Source organism: Pongo abelii, chromosome 2 (genome assembly GCF_028885655.2).
Source record: "Pongo abelii isolate AG06213 chromosome 2, NHGRI_mPonAbe1-v2.0_pri, whole genome shotgun sequence".
Taxonomy (NCBI): Eukaryota; Metazoa; Chordata; class Mammalia; order Primates; family Hominidae; genus Pongo; species Pongo abelii.
In genome coordinates, this window is record NC_085928.1 from 83,958,521 (window position 1) to 83,985,179 (window position 26,659).

Genomic DNA, 26,659 nt, shown 5'->3' on the forward strand with positions numbered 1-26,659 from the left:
GATTTGTGATTTGAGGATATTATGAAGATGGACTGGAAGGGTAGAGACTGAAACCAGAGTGACTAGTTAGAAGCTTGTTGCATCCACAAATGAGAAGGCATGAATTCTGAATTTAAGATATTGGTCTCCAGGGCAATGAAAACAAAGGGCTGGCACCCAAGAGAACGCTGACTCCAACGAGCCTTGGCCATGGACTGGTTATTAAGGGATCAGAGAGACAGGAGTTGTCAGAGATTATAGAGACTTATGGATTCAATGGGAATTTTTAATATGTCTCTATGGGTATGTGCTTGTGTGTGGCTTTATGTAAGTTATCTATTTTTTAGAAAAATTAGAAAATGAAAATGGCAAAAATTATTCTCAATCCCAACATGCATAGATAGCCACTGTACATCTTATATGCTTTATATTTGTGTGTGTATACAAACACACACACATTTATAATTTTAATAAAATATGATTATGCAATATTTTAATAGCATGTTTTGATGATTCATGAATTAATGTGAACACCTTTCTAGGGCAATAGACATAAATTTATGGCATAATTTCAATGACTCTACATATTCTATGAAGTAACAAAATATATGTAACCAATTACCCATTTTTGGATATTCAGGCTGTTTCACATTTTCTGCTTTTAAATCTCAAAGGAATTCATTATGATGTGTTTTGGTATCTCTTTATAATCTGGCTAACGCAAAGCACCACGTGAGATCCTCACACCTGACTTTTGACCTTTGGATGGCACTTTACAGTCTATTACACATCAATGCCTCAGCTTAGTTGCATAAAGTATATGTGCAGAAGTATTATCATGCTTTTTTACAAATGAGGAAAATAAAAGTCAGAGAAGTTTAAGTAATTTGGTCCAAAGTCACCCAGGTAGTAGACAACAGGAACAGGTCCCAAGCCAGGTATTCTGATCCTAAATCCAGTACATCTTCCATCATAGACTCTGCTTTGAAATATACTTGAAGATGGCTAACCAAGAGCCCCTCATATGCATTCATTACAACAACTAAAATTAAAGAAGACTGGAAAAGTCTGGGGAAGTCAATATAGCTGGGGTATTTTTAAACCTATTTATTACTCATTCAGTTGGATTCCCTAAACACGAGCTTCAGCACAGTCATGGCGATTTTAACGAGAAAGAGGACTTAGTTATGAAATTAGGCGGAGATTCAGAAGCCAACTTATCTGTAGATCACAGTAATTAAATAGTTCAAAATGAATTACAACTTAGTAATATTGCTGCATTCATATTTATGAGATAAAAGTTGGAGTTCAGCTCCCATAATATCCAGTTATTTAAGACACAAATGAATTATAAGGATTAATCATTTTAATATCTTCCCATTGATGTTGGCTAACTAAACAAAAACATGGCTGGTGGAGGAGAGAAGTGGCAATCTTATTTTGTTTGCTTATCTTTGTGAAACAAGCACTTGAAAATAAAACATATCACATCAAAGCGTGGGGAAAAAATAACTCCAGTGGCAGAATCAACTATGATCAGATTAAGAAACAGCAATATATTTTTGCATGGCTAATAAACAGATCAAAAACCTGCAAACCTAAGGATATTTAGATGCCAAATCTAACTTTAATTTTCAAATATACTTATCTGGTCAAACCATCTCTCCAACAATAAAATTATATTATACACAGCCCTGTTTTTTCATATTCAGCAAATAGCACCCGATTGTCAACCTTAGATGTGACCCTGATTTCCCTCGTTATATTTAGAATTTTTAAAAATTTGTCCCCTGATTATTTAAGTAGCAGGAATTAGCAAAGAGTAAGAGACCACTCTCTAAAAGCTTTAAACCATAAACAAACATAACATTTTCCAGATAGCCATTATGCATCAACTGTACTTTTCAATCATGAATTAAATTCAATTGTACTTTGGTGGTCAGAAGCCTGTGAGTTTATGATAATAACACTTTTTAGTTTAAGCTTTTTCTTTAGGTAATCAAATGATACTTTACAAATTACCTGACTTCTTAACACATACCCCACAAAAGGAAAAAAATAATAATAAACAAATGCTTAAGGAAGAAAATATTTTAACTCTTCGTTTTACATAAGGGAGGAAACTAAGTCAAATATTTTTCCATCCTTGAAGAAAGAATTTAAGGCATTTCATTTCAAAGAATTCTGATAACACAAATATACATATTGCTCCATAGGGTACCCAGACATATGCAATAATAAGCCTTCATATTTCTGTCTAACCAATTGAAACCACAGAGATTATATAAATTTGTCATTAGTAACCAGAGAAACTAAATAAACAACGTGAGGGTTAAGCAGAAGTATAGTCTAATTACAACCTTTGAGTGGCTCAAATATCTAAACTCTTAATTTCCACCAAGATATCCAGTTCTTTTTGTGGTCTAGAGCAAGCATCTCACAATCTCTATCTATTTGAACTTTCCCCAGCTTATTTAAGTAAACAGATAGGCTCTTTGGTTCTTTTGCTTTATTTTTGTAAGGACTCATTTTACAATAACTAATTACCGAGAGCTAGGCAAAATAATTCATACACTTATTTAAATCGTCCAACAGTAAATTTGACAAGCAGCGTACTGTGCATAAAAATATTTTTTTAAGTAAGCAAGGTTCAGAGAGAAATAGGTGTCTATCATTTCAAAAGAACATTTTGATAAGGAATAATATATTCCTTAATTCATCACTCAGCACACCTTGGTTAAGCCATTGTATGTGTGTATGTGTGGTGGGCGAGGCGGTTGGGGAGCATGGGGATATTAGATCAGATATTGACAATAAACTAGACAGAGAGGCAGATCACATGGGATTTATTAGCCATGTGAAAGTTTACTCTAAGGGCAATGGGAAAACATTAAATGGCACTAAGCACAGAGAGGCCATTATTAGATATGCCTTTTAAAAAGACCACTCCGGCTACAGTGTGGGCTGAAGAGTAGAAAAAGCAGATTGGCAGAAAGCTGATAGGTGGGCTTACAGTAGCCCAAGCAGGAGTTAAAGGAATGACACTGTAAATGAAGAAAAGAGAAGTTTTAAGAACTTGTGGAAAGTTAGAATTGTCAAGACTTCCTGGTAATTTGTTGTGGGCATGGAAGAAAAGAAAACATCAAGGACAAGGTCCAAGCAGCTGGGTAAATGATCATGCCTTTTATTCCATTGGAAACACAGGGAGAAATGTAGGGTAGATTCAAACTGATGTGAATTAAGTAACTAAATGATTTTTTTAAATTATCTTATTTGGAAAATTATGTTAACCAATGTCACGGTGTGAGAGGTGATGGGTTATATAAACTGGGGCTCAGTGTTTCTTGAATTTTGGTTATCTAAAATTAGGTCCATTTTCTGGTAGGCTCTAGAACCCGTAGTTAATAGTAAGAAAGTATCATGTTGAGTCTGTTTCAGTCTCTTACTTAGGGAGACAATAAACTGATTTGGAAAGGGAAACAAAACATAGGATTTAAACTAAATGTCACTGCATCTCATGTTTCAAACTACAACTTATTTGGGGGCTCATGGAAAAAGGATGTCTATGGTTAGTGATTGGGTAAAAGACTCATTCGTTTTATGTTTGTCTTATTATAAAGTAAAGAAAATGTATTGATAAAAAAAGGCTTTCACCCTTTCCCTACCACTAAAACTGCTGCTTCATTGAATGAATTGTAAGACATAAAACAGATTCAGAATCCTGTTGATGTCTTTCACAAGTTAATGCATGTTAGCCACAGTTTTAAATACATGTGCAAAAAGCAGTAAGGTTTGCAAGTCAGGATTGGTTCTATTTCTACATGTAATTTAGCTTTATTGTTTTCATGAAGGAATATAATGAGCAAGTATGGGAAACAAGGTAAAGATCAAGTGGGAGGCTCATTTCTATTAAACCGCATTCAGCTTCATAAAAAATAAGGTATTATAGTTACACCAAAATGCAACGTATTTGCCTAACACATTCAACATGAATCAAAAGATATCACAGATCAAAAGATACAGCACTTTAAAATATTTGCATTGTAGTATTTGTATATTTATTTATTTATTTTTGAGGTAGGGTCTCACACTGTCACTCAAGCTGGAGGGCAATGACACAATCACAGATTCCTGCAGCCTCAACCTCTTGGGCTCAAGTCTCCCAAGTACTTAGGAATAGGACTACAGGTGCGCACCACCAAGCCTGGCTCATTTTTAACTTTTTTGTAGAGACGGGATCTCACTATGTTTCCCAGGCCAGTCTTGAACTCCTGGCCTCAAGTGATTATCTCACTTGGCCTCCCAAAGTGCTAGGATTACAGTAATAAGCCACCATGTCCGGGCTTTCATTATGGTATGTAAGCCTTTGGGAATAATTCAGTCAAAGGGTTGAGTCTTTGGAATCACACATACCTGTATTTGAAATCTGGACTCATTAGATGTTAATCTTGGTCAATTGCTTAACATTACTGAAACTCAGTTTCCAAAGCTATAAATAAAAAATCATAATGGCTACTTTGGTTGCTTCCCCATCCTCCATTCTTCCATTCTTCTTAAGAAATCTCAATTTTGTTCAGGAATCCACACGTCTCAGGGCAGTCATGCATTTCCAGGGTGACTCCATCACCAATCTCAGAAGTTGGAAGAATTCTGAGTGGTTTAACCCAATAATGGTCCCACTGCCCTTGCCAATGATCATTTTAGGCAACAGATCATTGATTATTTTAGGCAACAAATAATTCTGGACAATGAGACATGAGAACCCATCTGCTAGGGGCTTCTAGTAAAGGTTTTTGGAGTTTTTGTTTGTTTGCTTCAGGAGAGGTGAGTTGGTTGTTTTACTTTGCTCTGTTTTTGGATCATTGGCTCCTTTAACATGGTTCACACAAAAAAGATAGTCTCCCATTTTGGATACTATCAAATTGCTATGTGATGCTTGAAACTTGGGAAACCATCTTATAAGAGAAGCCAGACTGAGCAAAAAGCCACACATCTAAACTAAAAAGACATGGAAAAAAATCTGGATTCTTAAAAGTGTTGTTGTGCCATTGATTTAATCAATCCTCAAGCCATTCTACCTTTAAAATTGATATGTGAGTTATAAATTACTTTATTTTTTGAGCCAGTTTGAGTTGAAATTTTCTGTTATTTGCAGCTGAAAGCATGCTAAGTGACCCGGCTACCTTGCAGAATGAGCAATAATGAATAAAGAGCACTTCACACCCAATAATGACTATTATTATTATTTTACCTTTTTCCTCATAGTCATTTTTGGGATCTCTTTCTCCTTTTTTCGGACTTTTTTGAAACTATCAGGGAATATATGGTTTCTTATTCCTTTCTATATGCACCTGCATACCTACAGTAGTGTCTGTCAGCAGTGAATGCTTATAAATATGTGTTAAATTGAAATAGAATTGAATCTAAGTATCATTACTTCTTGTACTACAAGGTCTATTCATGACCTAGGGTGAACAGGTTTCATTAGCAAAAAAGAAAATGTTTTATAAAGAACTCTATGCAAAAAATCAATTTAATTAATGTAATTTTTATTCTAAAGAATATGTTTTTCATTCTACAGAAAACTGTAAATTTCTATACACTAGTTTTTAAATGCTAGGGTAGTATTATTTTGAAAAACTGACATTTCTAAAACACTGAGAATAGGAAACTTAGATGAGACAACTTAAAACACGGTAATGTCTTTATAAAGCCAAGCTGTATCCTTAATAAAAATTGATAAATATTAAAATGCACCCAGCTATTGCCCAAAGTACACTGAAACTCTTGAGTGATAGCTTGAGCCTCTGCTTGTATGCTCCCTCTGTCATGAGATAACTTTGCTCTTTTTTTCTGGCTCCAAGGGTCTCTTTAGGCTTCAACATGTAACACAAAAATAAACAAAGTGATGAAACTGAAAGTCGTAAGTTGATTCTACCAATTAATAAATATAACCAGGCTCCTAAGGTCTTTTTTCTTTCCTTTCAGTAAGGTTCAGATACTTATTGTTATTTTTTTCCTAAGACTATCTAGAGGAATATTAATGTAATTTTTAAAATCCTGTTACTTCTAGTGAAATAGTATGTTTTTCTGGAAAGAGAAAATGGAAGGAAAGGAACAGGCCTACAAAAAAATGTCTTATTTGGTGGCAAAAAACAAGCTAACACCATCTTATATCACTGTGGCACCCAAGTAAGGCACAGATGTTTTATTTTCACAACCTGTAACTAAAATTTAAGATTTCCTTCAATCAGAAATATAGGCAACATCACAATAGTAGGATCAGCATCATCTGTGATTTTGTCACTAACAGAAATCAAAGATATTTTCGTATCTATTTAATTTCTGTTGTTGCTGATATTACAAAGTATCCTTGGTTCTCATCCCCAAATTAGTTATTCCACTTCTAAGTCTTATTTAATGTATTGATAAGGACGCACATATAAAACTATATCACAGTTTTTTAATATATTTTGATAATTGTATGTAATTGTTTTTCTTTGTAATACTATGTACTTTATTTTATGCATTTAAGAACATTATTCTGAAAGGAGTCTGTAGGCTTCACCAGACTTACATGACAGAAAGTATTAAGGAATTGGACTGATGGGAGCTGAATACTTCCAGAAATGTAAAAAGCTGGAGGGAGAGCAGCAGTTGGTGAATACCGAATTTTCTTTCTTCTCATCATGTAATATGCTACTTTTTTTTTTTTTTTGCTTCAAACCACAGAAATCAAAGTCCTGCATTGTACTACCTACAAATAGCCTTTATTTCTTTTGAAAAGATGAAACATTTAAATTGTTAGTAATTAATTGTACATATGTTTTTCTTGTTAGAGAATTTCAAATCATAAATATTCTAAAGCTATTATTGAAAGTTCATTATATAGTATCTCTATCAAGGTGATTCTACCTTCAAAGAAAAATTTTTGAACAAAACTGCAATTTTTATTACAATTTCATTGTGTAACCATGAAAAGAAAATAATTCTTTTCTTTATCTGCAAACAGTGTGTGTGCATGTGTGTGTGTGTGATCAAAGATCTAGTTTTAAGCATGTGTACATCATAAAACAGAAAACATTTGGAAATGAATTGTTTTTATCAATCATTAGGGAGTTTAAATAGTTATTTTTCATAGAGAAAAACTCATCCAAAACAAGATAGATAAATACTTTGGCATAAAAAATACTTACAAGTTTATAAACTGTCCTTTTTTAATGTCTCTCAAACCAAAGGAGTCAGACCCACATGGCTTGAATTCAAGCTTCATCTTTACGATTGTTTCCTAATTCACCTTTGCTAGTATTACTAGTGATATCATGCTTAATAATAGTAAGTGACAATAATTGAGTTTACTATGTATCAGGCATAGTGGATTTAGCTGAAGATATCAAGGCCAACAAGATATGTATAGTAATGGCTCTCAGAGGCTCCATTCTAATAGATAGATAGTATATATTATAAATAATCAAATAAATATAATTGTTATCAATGAGTAAAAATCACAAGATGTATCACTCAATCTGTACAACAACTCTATGTGGTATTATGATCTCCAATTCATAAAGGGAAGCTTGAATTCAGAGACATGGAGTAGTTCATCCAGTGCCACACTACTATAAGGGAGATGCAGAGCTACCAGTATAACAGGAGAGACTGAAATACGTAAAGTATTCATAAAGGAATAGCTTTATACAATAATCATGTTTACCTTCTTGAAGGAAGAGACTATTTATTCAGCTTTGAAACCATCGTGTCTTGTATATGATAGTAATGCTTAATGAATGAATGAATCTGAGAAATAAAGCAGGACCATTGCAAAACATTGGATACAATTTAAGCAAGAGGCAAAAGATGAGAGAGCAGAAAATATTAGACTCCTACATTCTTCCAGGAAGCCAAAGATAAGATGATCAGGCAGCACATCTTGGAAGAAGAGTATTAAAAAGACAATGTATTATTCAAAATTTAGTGAGCATCTATTACATGAGGGGAAAAGACATATCATCTTGAACTGTCATTTTCTAATCTGTTGTCAGTGACTCACAGGAGTTTCGTGTTGAAGAGGATTCTGAGTGGGAAAAAGCTAGCAAATCTGTCATGAGTGAAGCCACAGGGGAAAGTGACAGCCAAGCGTTTGTCATTTGTGGATCCGATGTTCCCAGCACTGTGCTAAGTATTAATATATTGTCCCTTCTGAGAATCTCAGAATGTGATGAGAGATAAGACCAAATAAACAGAAAAAGTACAGTACAATACAATGTGAGAAGTAGAAGAACAGAGCTATATACAAGATTCTAGGTCCATCTAGAGAAGGTAGTTGAGAGTTCTACTTAGATAAATTAATAATATGATATATTTGTTATAATCATAATGATAGCAGTATTCATATAACACTGTCCTAAGGAGTTATGTATATGAATTCACTGAATTGTCTCAAAAAAATAATATGAGTTGGCTGCTATTATTATTCTCATTTCACAGATGAGAAAATAGAGTCCTAAATAATGTAACTTACCTGAGGTCAATACCTGGTAGGTGGAGGAGCTGATTTCAAACCCCAGACCGTCTGGCTCCGGGGCCCTGGATGTTAAACATGCAAATATGTGAAAAAAACTTTTTATGGTAAAACTGCTTTCAATGATATTCTTTTCCTTCATAAAAAAAATAAGTAATTTGGAACTGCAGTGATTTAAGTTTAACCCATGTAACATTGTTAATGGAACTTCAAAAGTGCATGAATCAGTTACACCAATGCCATTTACTCTTTGTTGTTTAACTTTTATTTTCAGTTCAGGGGTACATGTGCAGGTTTGTTACATAGGTAAACTTGTGTCATGGGGGTTTGTTATACAGACTATTTCATGACCCAGGTTTTAAGACTAGTACCCATTAGTTATTTTCCCTGATCCTCTGTCTCCTCCTACCCTTCATCCTCCAATAGGCCCCAATGTGTGTTGTTTCCCTCCCTGTGGCCTTGTGTTCTCATTGTTTAGCTCCCACTTATAAGTGAGAACGTGCAGTGTTTAGTTTTCTATTCTTGCATTAATTTCTAAGGAAGATGTCCTCTGGCCCCATTCAGTCCCTGCAAAGGACATGATCTTATTCTTTTTTATGGCTGCATAGTATTCCATGGTGTATATGTACCACATTTTCTTTATCCAGTCTATCATTGATGGGCATTTAGGTTGATTCCATGTCTTTGCTAGTGTGAGTAAATGGGTTCCAATCTCTTGTCATTCTTCAAAGTGAGAGGTTCTCTTTTTGTTTTTGCTTTTGTTTTTAGAAAGTTTAATAGAGTCTCGCTGGAAACATATGAAAACTCAAATGCAAACTTTATTAGTTTATAACTTGGAACCAGGCTAACTTCACTCTATAAAATTGTAGAGCAGTTTACAGAAATAAATCATAGGGATTAGCAAGTACACTTATCTTGGCCTTGTCCAAATTACTATTAACACATTTCTTGGTAGTTAATATTCATTAAGTCTCTCTAATTAGATAAAACCTATAAATGAAATACACCATGACTCTTGCTTTCATGAAATTTTAACTAGAACGATGTAATAGTTTTAAGAGTTGCACTCATGAAAACCAGTCCAACTGCGCTTTAAAACCAAGTTCATTCCAGGATTTTAAAAAACCAATAGCCAATACCTCTGCCACCCAAAGGCATGGAAACCCCTTCTGTATGACAGTAGGGTGGTGGGAAAACTAGAGATCAGGGATCAGAAGTAAAGCAGAGTTAATAATCTTAAGATTATTAATAGCACATATATTAAATACTTGATTATTGACATTTTACACATTCTCTTAAAATACATTATGTACTCACCATCCAGATTTAACAGATGTTAACATTTGGCCATATTTGCCTTTTTCTTTTTCTTCTCTCTTTTTTTTTTAACAAAAAATAAGCATTACATACCCTTTATTCTCTGTTACTCTGTATGAAATCAAGATTCTAACTTGAAACCCTTTGAAATACAGTCATCCAAACCCAAATGTTATTGTGAAAATAGCTCCAAAAGCCTGACCCCAGTATGAATCCCTTTAATCTGTCCAAGAACCAGGTAGGTGGTGGACACAACCAAGCTCATTGTATAGATGAGGTAACAGAGGCTAGGGGAGGCTGACATGTGTGATTTCAACCCAGTTCTGTCTAGTTCTGAGACTGACCTCAAAGTAATTTGATGCTGTATGTGGGATTCAAATCCTCTCTTCAAGGCTCTTCCTCTTTGAACAATTCTACAGTATCCAGGAAGAATTTCAGTATTCATCAGCCTGAACAATAACCATCCAGTTTCAGGTTCTGCAAAGTCCAGGCCCTATTCATTCAGCCACTATTGAGCATTTACTATCTGCCAGGCACAGGGCATTGAAAACACAGACCAACCAAAAAGTAATCAATCAGAGGACTGCATGAGTTTACAAGGTTCCCGCAAATCTATTTCAGTGTCTTCATTCCTGATGAAGCTGGGATTCACAGGCATCTCCTGCCACAGGATTGCTTATGCTCACAACCACCTAGTGCTGCTGTTGATGTCAAGATAAATGCTTTTTTTAACTTTATTATTAATATACCCAAAATCTATTGGTGGAGATAATCATACTGAGGTTCCTGAGTCACTAGCCTCAACGACTTGATGATTGAGATGTAATCAACTGTTTTTTCAGTCTCCTGCTCCATTTTTTTCTTATTCTGAGTGACAGGCCTGCCTGGACACTCAATGGTTATAAGACTCATCTTTTATTACCCCTTTTACTATTTCATTCTGGGGAGAGAATGTTGGCAGATTCATGAATTCTACAAATATTTACACCTCTCTTTTCCAGGTGCTGCTATGGTCATCCTTCATAAGGAATAAACCAAACAGTCATAGATATTTGTATTTTAGTCAGGAATAGGAGGCAATAAGTAAAGTAACAAGTGTGTAGTTAGTGTGGTGACAAATAAGCAGGAAGGGCATAGATAGGGTAGTCCAGGAAGGCCTCTCTGATTTGGCAGCATCCTGGCAGAAGCAGAATGAAATGAGGGCAAGAACCATGTTTAGATCTAGAAGTAAAGGATTTCCAGCATAGAAAATAGCAAGTGCAAAGTTCTTGATTCAGGAGACTGCTTGGCATGTTCAAAGCCAACAAAATAGAATGAACCAGGCTGAGTGATAAGAGCTAAGACCAGAGGCTCAGGGCCCAATCATAGCAGGCCTTGCAGGCCATGATATGACTTTAAATTTCCATTTGAGAGATAGGGAAAATCATTAGCTTCTGTAAGTAACACGATCTGATTTACAAAGTTTAAGTGGTAGGTTTAAGACACATTAGCATTTGGGAATTTGATAGGAGAGCACATCAGATTCCATGTGGTGGGTACATCTTCTTAAGTGGTGTGTCTGTTACTGAAACACCAGGGGTTCCTTCTAGGTCCCATTGCTCACTGCACAGAAAGCCAATCCCTGAGACAACAAATACTGCCAGGAAAGACGGCTTTTTGGTTACTGCATCCCAGGAGATGGGAGCAATCTGTTTGGTAAAGATTTTGGTTCCCTGACCCATTTCCCCAGCTGAAACACCTGAATAAGAAAGCCTTCTTCCCTGGCAGTACTTGTCTCGGTGATTGGCTTTCTATGCAACAAGCAAAGGGACCTAGACTGCACCCCTGGTGTCCTGGTAATGTGTCTGTCCAGGTGGGCTTCCATCCTAAGCCAGGACTGTCCTTGTGCAGTACACAGGGTGTTACTGTACAATCAAAAATTACCCAAGATGCTTTTTAAAATTGAAGATTTCATGGGCCTCACCCAAGGTATAATGAACTAGAATTTCTGTGGCTGAAGCTAAAGAATTTGCATTGTAAACAAGGTGCACTTATGATTCATATGTGTAATAATTTTGAACTACTGGAATCAGGGAAAGCTTTGCAGAGAATGGGATTCTCTATTTGAATTCCAAAGACAAGAAAGAGTTCACTTGAGGTGGGGCAAAAAGCAATGATGGCGAGGATTCCTCAGGGAGAAGAACCATCGTGCATAAATACCGAGAAACATAAAATATCAGATGTTTAGATTCCTGTGTATGATTTGACATAACTAGAGCAATTTGTTTGTTTGTTTTGAGCTTTTGCCCTGTGTTAGACACTTATATGATCTCATTTTATCACCTCCATTACTATTAAAGAGACTTTAAGGAAAATGAGTGTCAGAGAACCAAAGAAACTAAGTGGCCTGTTCACAATTACTTGCCTAGAAAATGGTAAAGACAGAATTCTAGAAAACGGGGTTTAATTCTGAAGTTTATGATCTTACCCATTAGACAGAGGAGAGTCAAATAATAAAGTTGAGAGAGAATGGATAAGATCAGGAGGTTCTTGAATGCCTTCCTGTAAGCCAAGAAGTTAGGGCATTGACACGAATCTCGGGAGGTTACCTTGAAGAAATTTATGCAAAGGAGGAACATGATCAGATGTGAACTTTAATATGATCCTTCTGGCATCCTGACAACTGCACCAAAATTGTAGGGGCCAAGAGAAAATTTCCTCTTTACCCTCTGAAACATCCTTGAAAAATGCATTCACAAAAGGCTGATTAACAGGAGAAAAGGCCTACAAAATTTATTAACATGTACGTGAGATCTTTCAGCATGAAGACCCAAAGATACAAGGGAAATTGTCATTTTTTTATACATAGGTTTAACAAACTATGTACAGCTGTGTAGAAATATGATCACACAAAAAGGGTATGATCTAATGCTAATAGACTGAGTAGGGAAACCCAGCAAGTCCTATCTGTTTAGATTCTTCTTGGACTTTCTGTGCAGCGTCCCTTCCTCCTGGTGTGGGGCAGTACCCTCTCTGGGATGGGGGTTTCATGACCTACAGTCAAACAAGTTAAGTCAGATCATGTCTCTATGGCCAGTTTTTGCACAGAAAGGTGGGGGAAAAGTAAGAGTAATGTTTTTAGGTTTTATGGCTGGCTTTGGAGACCTGCCTTGGGGAAGAGGTTTTCTAGTTTCTATGGCTAGCCTCAGAGGAGAATGAGACTGAGAGACAGGAGGACAGGGAAGAATCTTTGCTTCTGAGGCTGCTTCTGAGGCCTTCATTTTAGGATATCGTTTTCTGAGTCCCAACATTAAATACAGGCAAAAGTAGAGATAATGCTTCAGCTCAGCTCCTCTAGAAAGCAGGGCTTGAGGCAAGGGCGAAAGCATTAATGCCTCATTTGAGAGTTACATGCCTAGGGTGGTAAGGGTAAAGAAACAAGGTAAATGTAGTAGGTTGAATAATGGTCACCCAAAATGTCGGGTCCTGATTCCTGGAACCTGTAAATATTACCTTGTAAGGAAAAAGGGTCTTTGTAGATGTGATTGAGTTAAGGATCCTGACATGGGGAGATTACATGGATCACATGAGTGGCACCTAAATTGAATCACAAACATCTTTTTAAGGGAGAGGAGGAGGGAGATTTGACACACACAGAAGAGGAGATGATGATACAACCATGGGGACAGAGATTGGAGTGCAGCAGTCACAAGTCAGGAAATGCAGGCAGCCCCCAGAAGCTGGAAGAGGCAAAAAATAGATTATCTGCTAGAGGCTCCAGAGGGAGTGCAGCCTTGCTGACACCTTGATTTTGCTCCAGTGAAACTGACTTCACACTTCTGGCCTCAAGGACTGGGAGAGTTTTAAGCTACCAAGGTTGTACTTTGTTACAACCCTAAAAAACAAATACAGTAATGGAGCAAAGACAGGATCTCAAGCAATATGATGTCTTCTTATTTTGGCCACCATTTGACAAAGAACCAGGATATGACACAGTAGGTAGTTTGGCAGATGTAGTTGTGCAGCCCAGGAGACTTCTCCAGAAGATATGCAAGGAGAAGCCATGCCCCAGAACAGCCCATGGAAGGAAAAGAGGGAAGGCATTTATGCCATCCAGCTCCTTGGTAACTATTCAGGAAGCCTGATTCCACACCCCAGGGTGTGTGTTTGCATCTGTAAATGCAGAAATGGAGGACTGCTTAATGCAAATAGGACTCAGCATGTGGTGCAAGAGAGCCATGCAAATCTGAGCCTTCAACCCAGATTCCGTCTGGACTGGGAGCTCACCAAGAGTGCCAGGAAAGGTGATGATGGGGTGACACATTTGGCAAGAAGAAAGTAGTTGAGGAATCCTGAGAAGGTGCACAAGATTTGTGTGTGGTACGGGGGATGAAGAGAAAATTACAATGTACTCAGAGATGTGAAGGAGATAAAACCCAGAGGTCTTTCTGATGAGTGTGATATACAGAATTGTAGTTAATCAAATGACCATTGGAATCGAATGGATTTGGTTTCAAATCTTAGCTGTATCACCCACTCCATATGTGATCAAGGACGATTTGTTTGATCTCTCAGAGTCCTGGTTTCTTCCCATCTGTAAAATGAAAATAATAATATGTACTTTGCAGAGTTCTTGTGAAACACTACATGCAAAGCATTTATCACAGTGCACTTGCTAAATAAAAATATGGAATGGCACTTATTGTTGTCATGATTGCATATAGTGAGTGAAACAGAGGAAAGAATCTATCTAGTATGTCATTTGGAAGTCAGGCTTGGGCAAATGAGAAGATGTTAGGAAAGGGAGAAAGCTTGACAAGGGAGAAAATTAGATATTGATAGGCATCTACATACAGATGGGTTTTCTCACAGCCACTTCACTGTTTTCCTTGACCACCCAGACCACTATGAAGAGGAGAAAGGAACTATTCATTGAGCTCCAGATACATGTCAAACACTAGCTCTCTACGTTACAATTGTTATTTCATTTGTTTTTACAACAACCCTTTGATTTGAGGTAGCTTGCTATCCTTTATAGAAGAAGAATCTGAGGCATAGGAAACATAAGTGACTTTGTTAAGGCCTCCTAGTTATTACTTGGTAGAAATAGAGCACCAACCTAGATGTCTCTGGTTTCAAAACCTGGGTTCCAACCAGGTTGGATATGCCCAGTATATCCATCGTACAGGCTCAGTTGTACATACAAGACATATTCTAGAGCCAAGTATATTTTCTGTGCAAGTAGTCAATAAAGGCATTCAAATCTATTAAAACAATATTGCACCTGAAAACACGAAATGCTGACAACAGCACAGAGTGACTGGAACTCTCATACACTGTTGATGGATGTACAAATTGGGACCATTCTGGAAAACTGCTAGGCGGTATCCACCTAAAGCTAAAAGTCTTCCCATTCTACAATTATTTCTACTTCTGGGCTTCCTCCCCAGTGTTTATGTCGACCAAAAAATGTTCAAATCAGCTTCAGTCGTAATATCCAACTACTGGGAACAGCCTAAATGTCCCTCAAGAATAGGTTGGGTACATACACATATGTAGTCCTGTCATGGAGTACTACAAAGCAATTTTTGAACTACTGGTACACACAAAAATGTAAACGAATATTTCAGATAAAATGTTGGACAAACAAAGTTAGATATAAATAAAAGAATATACACTATGAGCCCATTTATATAAGAACAGGCAAAATAATAGTAATAGAAGAAGTTGGGGGCAAAGGTGCTGCTGACTGAGACGGGGGAATGATGAGAGCTGTCTATGGTGCTGAAATGTTTTTTATCCTGATGGGGTGGTGGTTAGATAGGTGTACACATTTGTCAAAACGGATCAATGTATATACTTAAGATTTGCGCACTTCATTTTATGTAAGTTGTATCTCAACAAAAGTTTAAAACATTGACAGGGCTAATGAAATCTGGCCAGTAGGCTCTCAATCATCTTCCTCTGATTAAGACTGAGCTCCATCTTAATCAGATCTGTCTTGCCCTTTCATCTCCTGTACCTGGCACATAGATTGCAACAACCATTTATATAAAAAATGGGCACACACCTGTGACATTAAGCAAGTTCCCACCCATCCTCAAGCACATCCCTCCCTGTTTCTTAAGTGAATCTTAGACTGAGGTGGCATCATGCCCTGAAGCTCAGGAGGTGGTGAGATACTCCCCATACTTGACCATACTTTCATTAGAAGAAATAAACCATAAAACCAAGTAGCAGTTTTGCAGTATGACACAGCATTATTGCTTGCATTAGGCCAATTTTCCACTTATGACAGCAGTAATAGCACTAAAAGCCAATAAAAGCGGTCTGTTCTTTCAGAGATCAGCTTTTATGGCTTATTCTAAATATTATCAAGTGAATCAAGAGCCGTCATTATAGTGTCTAAAAAGCCTTCATACCTTGTAAGCAAACAGTGTGACTTTGACAAATAATCATTAGAGTGCCTGTGTGAGGCCAGTGCTGGGAGAAAAAAGTCAAATAACAGATATTTCCATTTACATAAGTCATTAAGGTATTGTTGGTTCGTTTCAGAATAAACAAAATGAATTTCATATGTAAAATGATATACTATCACTTTCAACAATTCCAACATTTTTTGTATTGTATTTCCGGGCAGCTGGAGATATGGGCTATGTTCATTGTTCCAGCCTTCTCAGTCATTAGGAGCATATCAGGGAAGTTTGATAAAACTGCTGAGGTCTCACCTAATCACACAGACTTAGCCAATGTTTCTCAAGCCTCATTGAAATTAAATCTCAATAATTCTGATTTCACTCATTTCAAATTCGGTAATTATCCATGAATGCCATGCTAAAAATTACGTGTGTATGAGGAGTTCCTTAAGAAATAATAAAAAAAAAACAGTGAATAACCAAGTCATGTTTACTTTATTAATGTGAGGATTTCTCATTGATTACATCTGAGAACATAAACTTTCTAGAGTGTAATTTGACAAAACTACAATCTAATTTGAATGATTTGTCAATTTTTTTCTGTGTTGGGGCAGATAGTAATTATTTTTGGCTTAGTGGGCCATGTAGTCTTTGTCACAACTCTTCAATTCTGCCATTATAGTGTGAAAACACAGATAATACATAAATTAATGAGCATGGCTGTGTTCCAACAAAACTTGACTTACAAAAAAATGCAGTAGGCCATATGTAGACCATGGGTCACAGTTTATCGACCTCTACATTAGATTATTAGAAGGTAAACAAAGATAAATCCACCGTGGTAACCTCAGGTAGGTGTCTAACACAAAGCACAGATTAGATATGTGATAAATATTTACTAAATAAACACAGAATGAATCATAATTCTTAAAATTTCATATAATTCACTGGCCAGCCACTTCTAAGGATTAGCCTAAAAAAATAATAAGACGCATATGCAAAGATTTGTTATGGGTATTTTTTACAATGTTTACTTACAATCACAAGACAATAGAATTAACATACATTTCCAGAAGTAAGAAAGTGGATGAAGAAAACGTGTTCTTAAGATGGAATAATACACAGTTATTTAAAATGACAGAATATAAAATTGGAAGAATAATATTTAATGCTTTTAAAATAGCTTTAAATACACTGAGTAAAAAATTGTATTGCAAGAAATTATTTTTCACTGAACAAATATTTATTGAACACCTGCTATGTACCAAACATTATTCTAGACATTGGAATTCAGCAGGAAAAAAACTGGCAAAACTCCTGTCCACATAAGTTATATTATCATATTATATTAATTATAATTGTATTTTTGTTAAAAAGAGTATATATACACTTTTTTAAAAGTTTGAAATGCTCTTCATCAAAATATTTTTAAAAGTTTATTGTGGGGGAATAAAATCATGGGTAATTCCATTTATTTTGATTAAGAATATTAATCAAAGCTGATTAGCTACCATGATTTGCATTGACAATGAGCAATCTGATTTTAAGTAATTATTGCCTAATTAAACACAGGGTACAACATGGGTTTTAGCATATTTTAGCAGAAAAGTTCTTATTTGAAATGGAATTTATTTACAAGGTCCTCATATAGCACTTATTATATGCTATAAACTTCTGAAAGTACTTCACAACTTATTTAATTGTACTTCACAATTTAATTAATCCTTTCAACAACCTTTGAGGTAAGTATTGTTATCTCTGATGAACAGATGAGGAAGCTGAGGCGTGGGAGGTTGAGTAAATGACTTGCCCAAGTCACAGAGCTAATGAGTGGCAAGGCCAGGATTTAAACCTAGGCAGTGCAGTTCCAAGGACTGTATTCCTTTGTTTTTTTTGTTTTGTTTTGCTTTGTTTTGTTTTGTTTTGAGACAGGGTCTTGCTTTGCCACCTAGGCTCTGGAATGCAGTGGCATGATCACAGCTCAGTGCAGCCTTGACCTCCTGGGCTCAAGCAATCCTCCCACCTCAGCCTCCCTAGTAGCTGGGACTACAGGCACATGTCACCACACCCAACTAATTTTTTTATTTTTATTTTTTGCAGAGACGAGGTCTTACTATGTTGCCTGGACTAGGCTCAAGCGATTACAGGTGTAAGCCACTGCACCCAGCCCAAGTCCTGTATTCTTAATCATCATGAATACTATTCAGAAGCACAATGTATAAAACAGGCAATAGTTTATTAACTTTTCTGTAAGTTAAAATTCTAATATTTAAATAACTACAAAGTCAGTGAGAATGATGACCACAAGAACTTCTGTTTGGAGGTTACAAATAACAGCTGCAGGCTTATATCACCTGAAGAGGTAGTTTCCTTTGAGTTTCTATAGTTTCCTTTGAGAGACAAGGTTCTGAGAATCTTCATTCTCACAGACAAATAGTTTCAAACAGTAATAGATTTTATTTCCCATTTTTATGTAACTGATTTTGCCAAACGGGTAAAGATCTTTAACAGAGCAAATCCAGAGTTTACAGAAAGAATAGTAGGACATTTGGGTTTTAGTTACATCACTAGCAATATCTAGTAGTTTTTATAATATTCCTTAATACATATTCAATTTGGAAGTTTCCTTTTTAAAATATTTTTATATTTATTTTAAGTTCCAAGGTACATGTGCAGGATGTGTGGGTTTGTTACATAGGTAAATGTGTGCCATGGTGGTTGGCTGCACCTAACAATCCATCAGCTAGGTGTTAAGCCCCACATGCATTAGCTATTTATCCTGATGCTCTCCCTCCCCACCACTCCATCCCCAACAGGACCCAGTGTGTGTTGTTTCCCACCCTGTGTCCATGTGTTCTCACTGTTCAGCTCCCACTTATAAGTGAGAGCATGCAGTGTTTGGTTTTCTGTTCAATTTGGAAGTCTCTTACTAAGTTCTTCCGTCAACTTAACATTAATTATTTGGAGAAAAATACTTTTCAAATATATCTTGTAACACTAAGTTGATGAACAATGTCATTAAAAATTATGTATCAGTGCTCATTTCTGTCACATATTCATTCCATATTTCAAGAAAATTAAGTTTATTTTGTTGAATATGATGATTCTCAACCTTGTTTCATTTCCATAACTGATAATTTATCTGCAATCAAAAGCTCCAAAATATTAAAATTTGAGTTGCCTTGTTGAACTACCTGATTGTATTAAAACATATCAATTGTCTTTCTCTACAAACACACAAACACTCACATCCCCCACCCCCTATACATATGTATGAGAGTATAATTTCACATTATTTTCTAAAGGTATTTCTTTAGCCCAGTCACACACACACAAGCATACACACACACGGAAGTTTAATTTCTTACTTTTATTTATAATATTAATAATGGCATCTTAGTTTTGAGAGAAGCCAATAAATTTTAGTGTCAAAAAGAAAATTCTGGGCCGGGTGCAGTAGTGTGTGCCTGTGGCTGCTCTGGGGCCAAGGAGGGAGAATGACTTGAGCCCAGGAGTTCAAGTCTTCAGTGAGCCATGATTGTGCCACTGCACTCCAGCCTAGGCAACAGAGTGAGATTCCGCCTTGGAAAAACAAAACAAAAGAGAAAAATAAAGGAAATTCTGGACCTCTTTCTACATTTGACTGCCAAACGAATCTGAAAAAGCTACTCTTTAAAAACTGAAATTGATTAGTAATGCCTGCCATTGGCACAGGCCTGAGTAATGGCAGCATATGTGTGCCAAGTCCATCTGTACCTTGCCTTTTTCTCCTTTGATACTATCAAAATGCTCTTATAAACCAAACACAAGACCTGCATTTCTTTTTTTAATGTCCTCATAGCTCATGTGTTTCACTAGGCTTGACCTTTTCCCAATTAGGTGGTATAACTGTATTATCTGGAGTTTACTGTTTTAGGGAAGATTTTTCTGGACAATCTCCTGGGTGATGGCAATGATCCCAAAATACTCCTGGAGAGAAACAATTCTGTGATCTCATCCTGAAGCTTTTAAGACTTCCCTTTGGATTAAAGGTCTTAGCATCTCATTTTTACGAAGAAAAAAGAGGTGATAAGTACTATATAAACACATATTTTCCTTAGAGTAGTCTTCAGAGAAATTGTTGAGTCGACTAAGATTTAATGAACTCACTGGGCTTAGCACACTTGCTATTCCGTCTCTGGGGACAAACATTCACAACTGCATGAAACCTCAGGCATACCTTTCAAGTCTCAGTGATCACCGGGATGAATCTTAGATTTGTTAGTCCTTTTAGGATTGTATTCATCTTCCTTGTAACGGCAGCCTTTCCCAGACCAAACCTGGGTCACTGGCTGGACTTCCCTTGACAACAGGTAGGCAGGAGAGTGAGAAGGATATTTGGAGGTGGAGTGATAAGGGAGGAAGTGATCTGACCTGGACTGAGGCCGAAAAGATGCCAATTACAATGCATAGGGCTGTAGATGACTCCTCAGAGTTTTTGCAGAATGTTAGTTGCTAGCTGTCTCCTTAGAATTTTGTTTCAGTGATTTCCTCTGATCTCTTTTTTATTTCCCTTCCTTCCCAAAGTCTTGCCGAAAGAAAATTCTAACTTCATGAAACAAGCAATATTCATTTATGCTTTCCAATGGAGGAAAGAAAGCAAGGGGAATTTAGAGGAAGGATAATAGTGTTTGTACATTCCAGCAATGCAATGTATTCTATCTAAAATCAAAATTCAAAATGTGCTGAGCAGTTTCTTATAAAGTTAAACATACACCTGCCATTCGACTGGGCAATTCTACTCCTAGGTATTTACCCAAGAGAAATAAAAACATATGTCCACATAAAGACCTGTACGGGAATGTTTATAGCAGCTTTATTCATATTACCTAAAAACAGGAAACATCCAAACATCCTTCAGAGGAGAACAGATAAACAAATTGTGGTTTATTCATACAATGGATTATGCTCCGGCATTGCAAATGAATGAACTCAACAACACAGATGAATCTCAAAAGCATTATATTGAGCGAAAGAAGCCAGACACGAAAGAGTACATAGTGTATGAAATCTTAGGAAAGGCAAATTTAATCTATAGTAGCAGAAAGTAGTTGCCTGGGGCTGGCTGGTAAGGGTGTGATGATTGCAAAGGAGCATAAAGGAGCATCTTGGGAGATAGAAGTATTTTTCATTTTATTTGTGATGGTGTGCACTTTTGTCAAAACCCCACTATGCATTTGGAATGGGTACATTTTATCATATGTACATTACATGTACTTCTGACAAAATAAATGTGCTGAGCAACCCTCGGCATGTGATATTTAGGGATTGTTGTAATTTCCTTAAAAAAGTATTAGCCATAGCCAGACACAGTGGCTCACACCTGTAATCCCTGCACTTTGGGAGGCCAAGGCGGGCAGATCACCTGAAGTTCAGAGTTAAAGATCAGCCTGGTCAACATGATGAAACCTTGTCTCTACAAAAATACAAAAATTAGCTGGGCATGATGGCAGATGCCTGTAATCCTAGCTACTCAGGAGGCTGAGGTGAGAGAATCGCTTGAACCCAGGAGGTGGAGGTTGCAGTGAGCCGAGATCACGCCATTCCACTCCAGCTTAGGTGACAAAGCAAGACTCCATCTGAAAAAAATAAATAAATAAAAAATAAGTGTGAGCCATAGCAATTTTGGCCACTGTGATTTAGGGCTACGTTTTCATTCTTTCAGATGATCAGATTCAAGGCTCTGCTGTGCCCCTAACTCCAGAGACCTTCTTAGATGAGTCAGTTACTTACCTGGGTCTATTGTTTTGGCTATAAGATGAAAGTAATGGACCAACCAGAATTTGCGAACTGGTGGCCTGTGAGTCAAATTTGGTCAACATTTGCAAGGCCAGGGTGATGTTTGTTAGTTAAGTAAATTAACATTTAAAAATCAGAAATTTATCATAGAAATTCCAGACTTCTGGCTGCTCTGAAAAACAGATTTGATGATACTGAATCTGCATCCCAAATGGTTCCAGTGAGCTGGAGGTGAGTAGCCACAACACAGTTTATTTGTGCATAATGCTCTCCAGTTTACTCTGCTTCCTACCAGGACCTTTTCATGATTTACATACCTGCCTAGTCCTGGTCATTTTGAGTTTACAAACCCTAAAGTAGATCAATGATAAATAACAGATCATCAAGATAATTAGGTTGGTGCAAAAGTCATTACTGTTTTTGCCATACTTTTAAACGGCAAAAACCACAATGACTTTTGCACCAATTTAGTATAAACAACTTTGCAGCTTTGATAAATGGCCTATGATTTAATTTATTGTTTTTTATTTTCAATATTTCTTTTTTATTATTATACTTTAAGTTCTGGGATACATGTGCAGAATGTGCAGGTTTGTTACATAGGTATACATGTGCCATGGCGATTTGCTGCACCCATCAACCCATCATCTACATTAGGCATTTCTCCAAATGCTATCCCTCGCCTAGACCTCCATCCCCTGATAGGCCCTGGTGTGTGATGTTTCCCTCCCTGTATCCATGTGTTCTAATTGTTCAACTCCCACTTATGAGTGATAACATATGTTTTTGGTTTTTGGTTCCTGTGTTAGTTTGCTGAGAATGATGGTTTCCAGCTTCATCCGTGTCCCAGCAAAGGACATGAACTTGTCCTTTTTATGGCTGCATAGTATTCCACGGTGTATTTTAAAAATAAAATTTTAATATATTAAAGATCCTTCCCAGGAATTCACTCACTCCTGTATACATAGAGAAAACACTGCCAGCTGTGAAATTCCAGCCAACCTTCTGCAAACACTGAACTCAGACTAAGAAAGCAGCCATGTATATACGTACTTGAGAAAGTTTTGGTAATTAAAGTACCCCAGTACTGACAATAATGAGAGATAGCCACTGTCAACAAGTGAATGAAACACAAAACTTAGTGCTTAAACAGATCTTGTATTTATATGTGTCTGGTCTGTGTTTTTCTTTTCTTTTTAAAAAAAATTAATATTAGTTTAGGGATCATGGTTATATATTCTTTATACGTCTATTTTTGGAAGCTGTTTTTATTTATTTCCCATACTTTGAAATATTTTGTAATGTGCTGGGATTTGCTATACCTTGGAAACTTGGAAGAACTCATTTGTAAAACCAACTGGTCATTGAGACTTCCACCACTTTTTTTCAAAGTTGTTAGTCTATTCTACTTGTCTACATATTCCAAATTTCAAAATAATCAAACATTTCAAATTTATGTGCATAATGCTGTGAATGGCATCATTAGATTTCTTAGAACATTGTATTTTTGCTGTTCTTCATTACCTGAAGGAAAAATAAACTCATGGATTTATTTATCACTGTACTCTTGTTCAGTTCTTTGTTTCGATCTGTTTTCCCTTCCTTCTCTTTATTTGAGGATCATTTTCTTTTTCAAATTTCTTGAGATGAATATTTATTTCAGTTATTGTCACTTAAGAATAGTAATTTTTCTAAGTTTATATTTAACTCCTTCTTTAAGTTTGGATATTTAGTGTTATCATGGCCTTTGTTTTTGAAATGAGATGTAATTTTGTTTAAATTTCGTCTTTGTCCTTTTAGCAATTTGGAGAATAATATTTAAACATTCAATAGACTAGGCATTTTTTAAAACAGTTTTGTCATTAATTCCTAGTTTTTTGCCACTATATTAAATATAGCTAGTACATTTTCTGCTGTTAAAACAAAAACCTTAGACAAATTAAATTAACAGAATTTAATTGAACAAAGAAAAAGTCAAGAATTGGGCAGCCCCTGAACCAAAATTGGTTCAGAGAGACTCCAACCCTGCTACATGGTCAAAGAATATTTATGGACAGAAAAAAGAAAATGATGTCCAGAAAATGGAAGTGAGTTACAGCCAGATTGGTTAGAGTTCAGCATTTGCCTTACTTGAACATGTTTAGAACAGTTGACTGCCTTTGATTGGCCAAAACTCAGGGATTGGGACCTAAGTAGGTTACAGGGTGTTTATGTATCCAGATAGGTTACAGTTCAGTATATTCATAGAAAGCTTTAGCTCGAATGTGAAATATATAACGAGCCAGCTTTAGGCTAAACTTAATTTAACACTGCTTTTTGGAATTTATTGGTTTTTTTATGACAGCCTGTAACTGATAATTAATTATTAATTTTTATGAGTATTGAGTGTGAATATTCCAAATAAATATATTCCCCAGATGTTTAAAAATAATACCTATTTAGCTGATATGTCAGCCATGTAAATATTATTATTCCACTCTTTATTTTTTATATATGTATATATTTTTTAACTTTTGACAGGTTGATAAAGGGACAATAATATATCCTATCACAATAGAATTTTTTTCTATTTCTTTTTCATTTAACCTTTGTAATACACAAGAAGGTTAAGATTTTTCCTGGTTCAAAGGAGAGAACTAAATTTTCATTGCTTCCATTGTCAATTATTAATAGTGGCCATACATAATATGTGCTCCAGAAAAAATAATCCTCATAAACTGAGATTTTATAAATTTATCGATAAAAAATATTTAGTAAGAATAGTTTGTTTTGTAAATGAAGGAAAAACATTTATGATGCAAATAATCAGATATAAAGTAGATACTTCATTGAAGTATTTCTCTACAGCAGTTGCCAAAATCAATAGATTTTTAAAAAGAAGCTTTAAAAATCAGCTGCAAAAACAAAAGAAGAGAGAATACTGAAAATTTAATGGTTTGACAAAGAAAGCTACATGTCAATATACATTTGTCCAAACCCATAGAAGGTACATCACCAGAGTGAACCCGAATGTGAACTATGGCCTTGGAGTGTTGATGTGTCAGTGTAGGTTTATCAATTGTAACAAATGCACCATTCTGGTGGGGAATTTTTTTTTTTTTTTTTTTGAGACGGAGTCTTGCTCTGTTGCCCAGGCTGGAGTGCAGTGACGCGATCTCTGCTCACTGCCACCTCCGCCTCCCGGGTTCAAGTGATTCTCCCGCTTCAGCCTCCCAAGTAGCTAGGACTACAGGTGCACACAACCATGCCGGGCTAATTTTTTGTATTTGAGTACAGACGGTGGGTGTTCCTCCGTGCTGCCCAGGCTGGTCGCGAACTTCTGCTCTCAGGCAATCCGCTTGCCTTGGCCCCCAAAAGTGCTGGGATTACAGGTGTGCGCTTCTGCGTCCAGCCGGGGAATGTTGATAATAAGGTGGCTGTGCATGTGTGGGGGCAGGAGTATATGCGATATCTCTGCACCTTCTGCCCAATTTTGCAGTGAACCTAAAATTACTCTAAAAACAATGAAGTCCTTAAATATTGGAGAGGAAGGAGGAGGAGGAGGAGAAAGAGGAGGAGAAGGAGGGGAGGAGAAAGGGGAGGTGAAAAGGGAGGCGAAAGGAAAGGAGAAAGGGAAAGGAAGGGAAGGGGAAGGGAAGAAAAGGAAAGGAAATTGGGCCCTTGGCGCAAATTTTCACGTCTGCTTTTCAAAAGGTAAACAAGTTATCTGGATATATTAGTAATCATATTAAATTTCCATTTTTTACTTAACAAAACTTGTTTCCTAAAAACGACTTAACTCTCATCCAGTGAAGACACTTTATCTGAAACTGTTTACTGTGAAGCTGCCATTAAAAAATACTATTTTAGGCTGGGCGGGGTGGCTCTCGCCTATAATCCCAGCACTTTGGGAGGCCGAGGCAGGCAGATCTCGAGGTCAGGAGAGGAAGACCATCCTAGCTAACACGGTGAAATCCCATCTTTACTAAAAAAAGAAATACAAAAAATTAGCCGGGCGTGGTGGCGGGCGCCTGTAGTCCCAGCTACTCGGGAGGCTGAGGCAGGAGAAGGGCGTGAGCCCAGGAGGCGGAGCTTGCAGTGAGCGGAGATCGCGCCACTGCACTCCAGCCTGGGCGACAGAGCGAGACTCCCTCTCAAAACAAAACAAAACAAAAAGCTATTAAACAAGAATCTGTGCAAGAGGGTAGAGTCTATAATCCTGTAAAGGTAGGTGCCGTGGAAAACTTGATACTTAGATGATATTTTTTAGAACATGGTAGAAATACCTTCACAATATTAAGATTTACCCATCAATTCTTGTTTTGCATTCTGCCCTTCGTAAAAATGAGACTTCTTTTACAGTCTAAAACATAAGGGGGAATTAAGTGTAAAATCCCTACATAATTAATCAGAGAAAATTTATAAAAATAGAAGCTTGGTACTTCCTATTCTCCTTCCCACCCCCTCCCCAGCTAGCAATTTTGGGGAGTGACCCAACTTCATTCACTGACACGACATTGCTCAGAAGGAGCTATTTCATGGGAGTTTAGCTAAGAAACCTATGACCGGAAAATGTTGGCAGTCTCCATCCAAGCATGTTCATATGTGAAGGCTCCTCAGCCAACAAAGTTCCAATAATCTAATCCCATTGCCAGGCCATGTCTTCTGTGACAGGCAATGGATGTGTCAG

At 36.6% G+C, this 26,659-nt stretch overlaps 1 protein-coding gene across 2 annotated transcripts in view; it reads left to right on the forward strand.

The window, feature by feature from the left end:
- MDFIC2 (MyoD family inhibitor domain containing 2) overlaps positions 1 to 26,659 on the forward strand; it is a 111,718-nt gene that overhangs the window by 12,885 nt on the left and 72,174 nt on the right. The window lies entirely within an intron of this gene.